The 6,462-nt window shown below is 37.7% G+C and overlaps 1 long non-coding RNA gene across 2 annotated transcripts in view; it reads right to left on the bottom strand.

Annotated features, from left to right (window-relative positions):
* Positions 1-665: 665 nt before the first annotated feature.
* Positions 666-6,462, bottom strand: part of LOC127477728 (uncharacterized) — a 76,096-nt gene continuing 70,299 nt past the window's right edge. For both annotated transcript variants that reach the window (XR_007907010.1, XR_007907011.1), the window contains 3 exons: positions 6,224-6,363; positions 3,933-3,989; positions 666-3,065 (listed from right to left, as the gene is read on the bottom strand). This is a non-coding gene — a long non-coding RNA (uncharacterized LOC127477728). The remainder of the gene's footprint in view (positions 3,066-3,932; positions 3,990-6,223; positions 6,364-6,462) is intronic.

The following is a 6,462-nucleotide window of genomic DNA, read 5'->3' as shown; positions in this document are numbered from 1 at the left end:
TTCCACCTCGACCACTGCAGGCAGCTGTGACATTTCTGAACCATATCTAGAGGCAGCAGATGACCTTCAGGCCTTCTGGAAGTTGCAGGACTTGTGTCTGTCTGCTGTATGCCAAGTAAATTAATTCCCTTTACTTCTTTATAGCAAACCAAACCTGAGATGTGACAAAGGGCTAAGAAATCTGGCAGAATAGGAATTACGGGAAAAAAAGAAATTTAAAAAAATCTTTGGTCTAGGATTTTCAGTGTTAGCACCAACTTCTACCTCCAATGGGTTTAAACTTTGTTTAAAATGAAGCACCACCCTGCAAAATTTTTACAGATTTCTGGAACGAAATTACTTCCTTTGTGCAAACATTCGACTATCACTCCAAACACTCTTTCTCACAACTCACTGCTATCACTGTGAAAAAAAAAATTCTGAGCTATATTATGCTGGAAATATTCATCTATTTTGGTTCACAATATGTAAAAAAATAAGCCCATATAGTATTGAAAGTAAAAAAAAGAAAAGAAAAAAAAAAACAACTCACCAAAAAAAACCCAAAAATTAAACTTTCCCAAACTTTTCAAGTTTTGATAGTCTTTCTATTGTAGTCTTACATTACTAACATAACATCAAGCAGGGCACAAATCTAAAACAAACTCCAGAAACATAACTTTGCATCAAAATAGAATGCACGGTTTTATTCAAATATTTTCTTTTTCACACACAATTAAAAACAATGTAGGCAATGAATGAATTGATAGGATGGCAACGAAGTTCATGGTCCCTGTACAATTTAAGATTATTCAACCCTTAACCTCAAGGTGAAAAATAATAACTGTTGGGTTTTAAATAACATCAAAATTTGATCGAAACTCCCAGTACACATCAAGAATTACGCTGGGAAAGGAAACACTACAACCTCTAGATATACAGATGTACAGATGCCTAGATTCAGATGTACAGACTGGGAACTATAAAGCTCCAAGTCCCTCCTAACTCCTAGTCTCACTTATTTCCTCCCCATTTTTATATTAGAGTTTTTCTTTTTTCCTTACCTCTTTACCTTTTTCCTTACCTGTCCCTACAAAACAGCTCAAATATCCACAGCATTCATGGCAGCAACTCTGTGACTAAGACAAACTGATGAATATGTAACATGATCTTAAAAAATGCATGTGAAATATGCAAAGGCATCAACTTAATGAATACTTTCATTTTGTCCTTTTTGTTTGCATCGAAGGGTCAGTTTATCAAACAATGAGCATCAGAATAAATTACTTGTATTCTGAAACCCAGATAATTCATCTGGCTAAACAAGGAGAATTATTTGAAATTAAGCAAAGGACTGGAATTTGTCTACCATAGGGTGACACAGGATGCACTTTTTAAATATCAGGGCATCCAGGACATTTTCGTATGTCATCTGAGATCTTAAAAATGTGACATAAGAAGTAAGCTTCCATCTTAGCAGTCAGCAACCAGAAACTATCTAAGAATTTTCACTGCCTTTAGAAGACTGTTGTAACAATTATTCATGTTGATTTCTGGAACTGAAATGTGAACACTTTGCAAAATGTAAAACAAAAAAAATGTTATTTCACCTACTTGCCCTTTAAGGGTGACAGAGATGGGCTTTTATTTCTGCAGTGGTGCATGATGAGGTGTCCATACAGAAAACTAGGGGTACAGTAGAAATACTCACTCAGAAACCTCACAGACTGGTGTCTTTGGGTATTGCCTATGAAGTGTAACTTTAAAAAGACAGAAAAACGTGAAGGAATTACATATAATTCCAGTCAGTCTGGTAAGATGAGCAACAGCATGTAAGTTGGGTCGTTATCTCAAAACTTTGGCATTTATAAACACTAGGTTTCAGAAACAATACTCAGTGTAAAATCTGACATAACTTACATCTGTATGAAAGTGTTTAAATAATTTTGAACTGACACATTCCTAATAATTCCCAGCCATGTTTGTTTGGAAACAATTAAACAAAACTCGTTTAAAAAATAATCTGTTGATGCATTTTCTTCATCTCTTCCAACTAATAATTCAACTCCAGAAGTTTCACCACAGTTTTTATAATGTATGCTTTTTTTTTCACCTGGGTCATTTCTTACCCATGTGAAAGTTATATCTCACTTTTTGCCTTCAACAGTTTGAAAACTTTAGAGAAATCATTAATATTAAGAAGAATGCCAAAGACGATAGTTTTCTCATCTTGTCTTTGTTTCTCTTTTCCTCTGGGCCACATAAGGATGTTCAAGTCAGCAGAGACAGTGTTGCTCTTTAAAAAACTTGCTGATTTAATATTTAGTAGGTGATGGATTCCACCTCAACAATCAGACTCAGGAATAAAAATAGTCTGAATCCCACTCAGTGCCATCCACAAATCCATAGATAGAAACCCAAAGAATTGTACAGCACAACATTTCCTGCTCAGTAAGCTAGAGACAAGCTGCTGTGATTCCCTATATATACACATATATTCTGAGCTGATGCCTGTCAAACCAGCCTCTGGTTAAGTGGCAAGCATAATATAGCTTCCTTTCCCTAGAGGTAACTGTCCTCATTACTGAAGCGAATGAACCCCTAGGTGTATAATAGAATCTTCTTTAAAATATTCATCATATGACAGCTGATATTTCAGCCATATTTGGCTGGAATGCTACATTTTGGGAAATTTAGGACTCCATAATCAATTAACCTAGCATTTTGCTTGCCATCTAATTTTTTTTTTTATCATAAATCATTAAACATTTATGTTAGCATGTAAGTTGTTATTCTCCTATTCAGGACTGAGCAAGACAAGCAGACCAGGGTTTCTCTTACAGCAATATCCATTAAAACACCTGGACTAGCAAGGCTGAAACTTAACACTTTCCCTCAGCCAAAAAACACCAACTTCTCCAAGATGAGTCACATCATCCAGCGTGGTTCTGTTTCCTTCACACTTCAGAATCAACACTTCAGGCTGTGAAAAGCTCCCTCTGCCAGCAGCTCTCAGGAAGATGGTGGGCAGGCGGGGGGAATAACACCAGGGCCAGAATACTCCACCAGAAATCAGAACAAAGAATCTGTGTAGGGAGAGAAAGAGACAAATACAGCAGCAGGCTATTCAGCCCAAACATTTCCATTCTCAGACACCAAAAAATAGTTTTCTTTTTGCCTCTCTATTCTTACTTCTTTCTTAAAGCAAATACGGTATTTTTCCCTGCCTACTCTTCCTATTTTTTGACTACCTCTTCTTAATTACAGCCACAAACTTCTGTAGGTTCTATTCCACCTGCCCTTCCACTGTATCACCTCCCAGCACGAGTACCTGCTGCCTCTTCAATTTAACCTTCCACAACCCTTCCCTGCCCTGTTCCATGCACAGCATGTAAGGCAGGTCCACAAGTGAGCCCCACCAGTGCAGAGGGAGAACGTCAGCGACATGCAAGGCTGCACAGGAAGTTTACACTGCACTTGCCCAAACTTTGCAAGCCTTCCTGACACCAACACAGCATTCCAGCACACCAGCATCATTTCTGAGTGATTTCTCATGTGATTAGGGCTGTCCCTCCATTTCCACAGGATACTCAGACGCTGGTGGCAAAAAATCATTCTTACTCTCATCAGGGCTTGTTTGTCATCAGAACCCCTCTTTAATTTTAGTCATTTGCTTAGTTTTAGACTACTGATCTCATTATGCTAGTCTAATTAAAATTATTTGCTGACAAATATTGTCAGTAAAGTAACAGTTGGTTAAATTAACACTGGCTTAGCCTTAGCTTTTTTATCAGCTTAACTATGCAGCACTGATTGATGAGCATTTTAAAGCAGGAATTCCTTTCTTCAGGTCAAAGGCAGAGAAGGAAAAGCTGGAGATTTGAATGTGATACATCAACAAGTCTTACCAAAGAAAGTCAGACATAACTGTGCACAAGACAAACCAAACTCACCTCTCCACAACTTCCCTGCAAGCTCGGTCATAATAACAAAGATGCATTTGGCCCAACCTGTTAAAACAGCATGAGTGGAGCTTAATATCTTGGTCTAAAATTACTGTTATAAGCAGTATATCTTGTTGTCTGATACTTATTTACTTTTTTGGCATAAATTGAGTATTTCCAGACCACAATTATTCCCACAGACAAAACTTAATTGCAATATTCATCACCGTATATGTCTAAATGATAGGGATGCTGGAGTGTTTTACAGTGAAAACACATCCAATTTTAATGAAGTTCAAAAGAAGAAATGTTTATTTATGGATTAAAGTACACAAAGATCTGCTGCTCACACTTTCTGAAATACTGACAGCTTTTTTTTTTTTTTAAGAGAGAAAGAGAGAGAAGGAGTGCAAGGGAAGGAAAGACTTCACATCTTGTACATAGTTGTGGTGAGTGGATCAATGTTCCCAGCAGACACGCAGAGAGCTACTGGGTCTTTTGACACAAGTTGAGATTAGATGATATACAGCTGAAGTCTGAAGACAAAGTTGCCTCTAAGAGGTTGCCTCTGGTGAAAGGGTGGAGGTGTTGTGCTGATAGCCTATTACAGCTGCAGGGGGATGTCTTGACATGTCTTGAGAAAGACTGCATACTTCTCTGTTTGGGGCTCAGCTTTGCTACTGTTCAAATTAAGTGACATCTTTTTAACACTCCTAAAGTTCTGAAGAAAAAAATGAACAGCATCCTGTAAAAATTTATTTTCTATTTAATAGGTACTTAGGAGAAAAAAAAAGCATAACTAAATACCTAAAATTAGCCCTTCTACTGAAGACTTAAATTGAAAACAACTTTAAGAGAAGATGTGAAGGCTTCAGAGTGACATGTAAATATGATTTTCTATAACTTTCATAGAACTATGAAAAAAAATTAAATACAGAGAAAAATTCCATTCTTGGATAAAATTTCCAGAACTCTTTTCCCTACTTGAATTTGCAACCACTGCCTATTGAATGAGAGTTGCTGCTGGTGGTCTTCAGAATGATCCACTAGCTGACAGTCCACAGAAATATTACTAGGGGGAATACCAACCTCCCTGAAATACAGATTCAGCCTGCTTGGAGTCAGATGTTGGGAAAGAAACTAGAAAACTGTGGCTGTGCATAGCCTTGACAGTACTTCACTAAAACAACAAGAACCCAGGTTTGCACAGGCTCTAGAAAGTTAACTGGTGCAAGAAACCTTGATTGTTTTAAAATTAAAAAAAAAAAAAGATTTTCATGGATTCTCTCTTCAGGCCTTCAGACTGGCTGTTCAGGCAATTCAGTTTTGGGATCAGTGTAAATGGGAAAAGGAAAATATGACAGACAGGTAATCCTTACTGCTCTGAAAACCACTGCTAACACTGACATGCTGTCAAACCATCCAAAGACAAGAAAAGATACAATCTGTTCCCATTATTACAGTCTAAATCTTTATGGATTCAACAACAGGAAAACAGTAAGTCCAGAGTTCAGCCTCAGCTTACATTTCAGGGACAGAGAAAGAAAAAAAAATACAAATAACTTGTGCTAAGCCAGCTAACAGCATGCTGCTCCAATACTCTGCCTCAGGCCATGCAGCCTCAGCTGCACCATCTGCCCTGGAAAGACTCCAGGGAGGAAGGAGCAGCTGAGAGTGCAACAAGTCAAGAATCCAGTATAACCATGACTGTTCTGTGCTATGAGTTCACCTGAAACCTCACCTCCCTGGATCCTGTTCTCGGACACCTACTTTCTTAAATTGTTATTTTTCATGCGTCCTCCTCTATTCAGCTGCCTTAATTACTTGTTTCTCTATAAATGCTGGCTTCTTATGCCTTTCCACTGTGTAACCTTCTCCCTGAATTCACAAGAGACAGCATCCTGGGTAACAGACACAGCAAAATGCCATTTACAATGGAAGTATTAGGTACCAGGAATAAAACACAGGATGAGATTGCTTTTAAGAGCAGTAAAATCCCTTCCAAAATCTTGTGACATCAATTATCAGAAATAGAAATAAAATGTATTTCCTATTTTCAGCAGCAAAATTCCCATTGATTTTAACACTGCAGGATATGTCCCTGTGCACTGAAACAAATCATCTGTATATGAATGCAGTCAGGAAGAAGTGGCCTCCAGCAAAGCAATTTTTTATCTTTTGGTTCTGAGGAGTAACAGTAAAAAGGTCTGTCCCTTCAGTCTGTATCTGTGAAGTCACCCACAAAGAGATGTAACATTCTGGATCACACTCTTTTGTTTCCCCTTTCTTTGACATCTTACCATGCTTCCCATTTTGTTTATAAATTTCTCTTTTATTCTTGACATGCAAAAGTTAGTGACTTCATATGAGGCCATAATGCAATGGCTTGTCCTTTCTAAAGGTAGACAGTGTTAGCGAAGGAATAAAATCCAATAGTCTCCTAGAGGAAAGAAAAAGAAGGCAGTATGAATCATCTACAGACTTGATGTGAAAACTCCATTTTGGCTAGCAGATCAGAGATCAGACTGGGGATATTTAA

Source organism: Manacus candei, unplaced genomic scaffold (genome assembly GCF_025592945.1).
Source record: "Manacus candei isolate 608988 ecotype Guabito, Panama unplaced genomic scaffold, ASM2559294v1 h1tg000056l, whole genome shotgun sequence".
Taxonomy (NCBI): domain Eukaryota; kingdom Metazoa; phylum Chordata; class Aves; order Passeriformes; family Pipridae; genus Manacus; species Manacus candei.
This window is presented reverse-complemented; position numbering and strand designations above follow the sequence as displayed.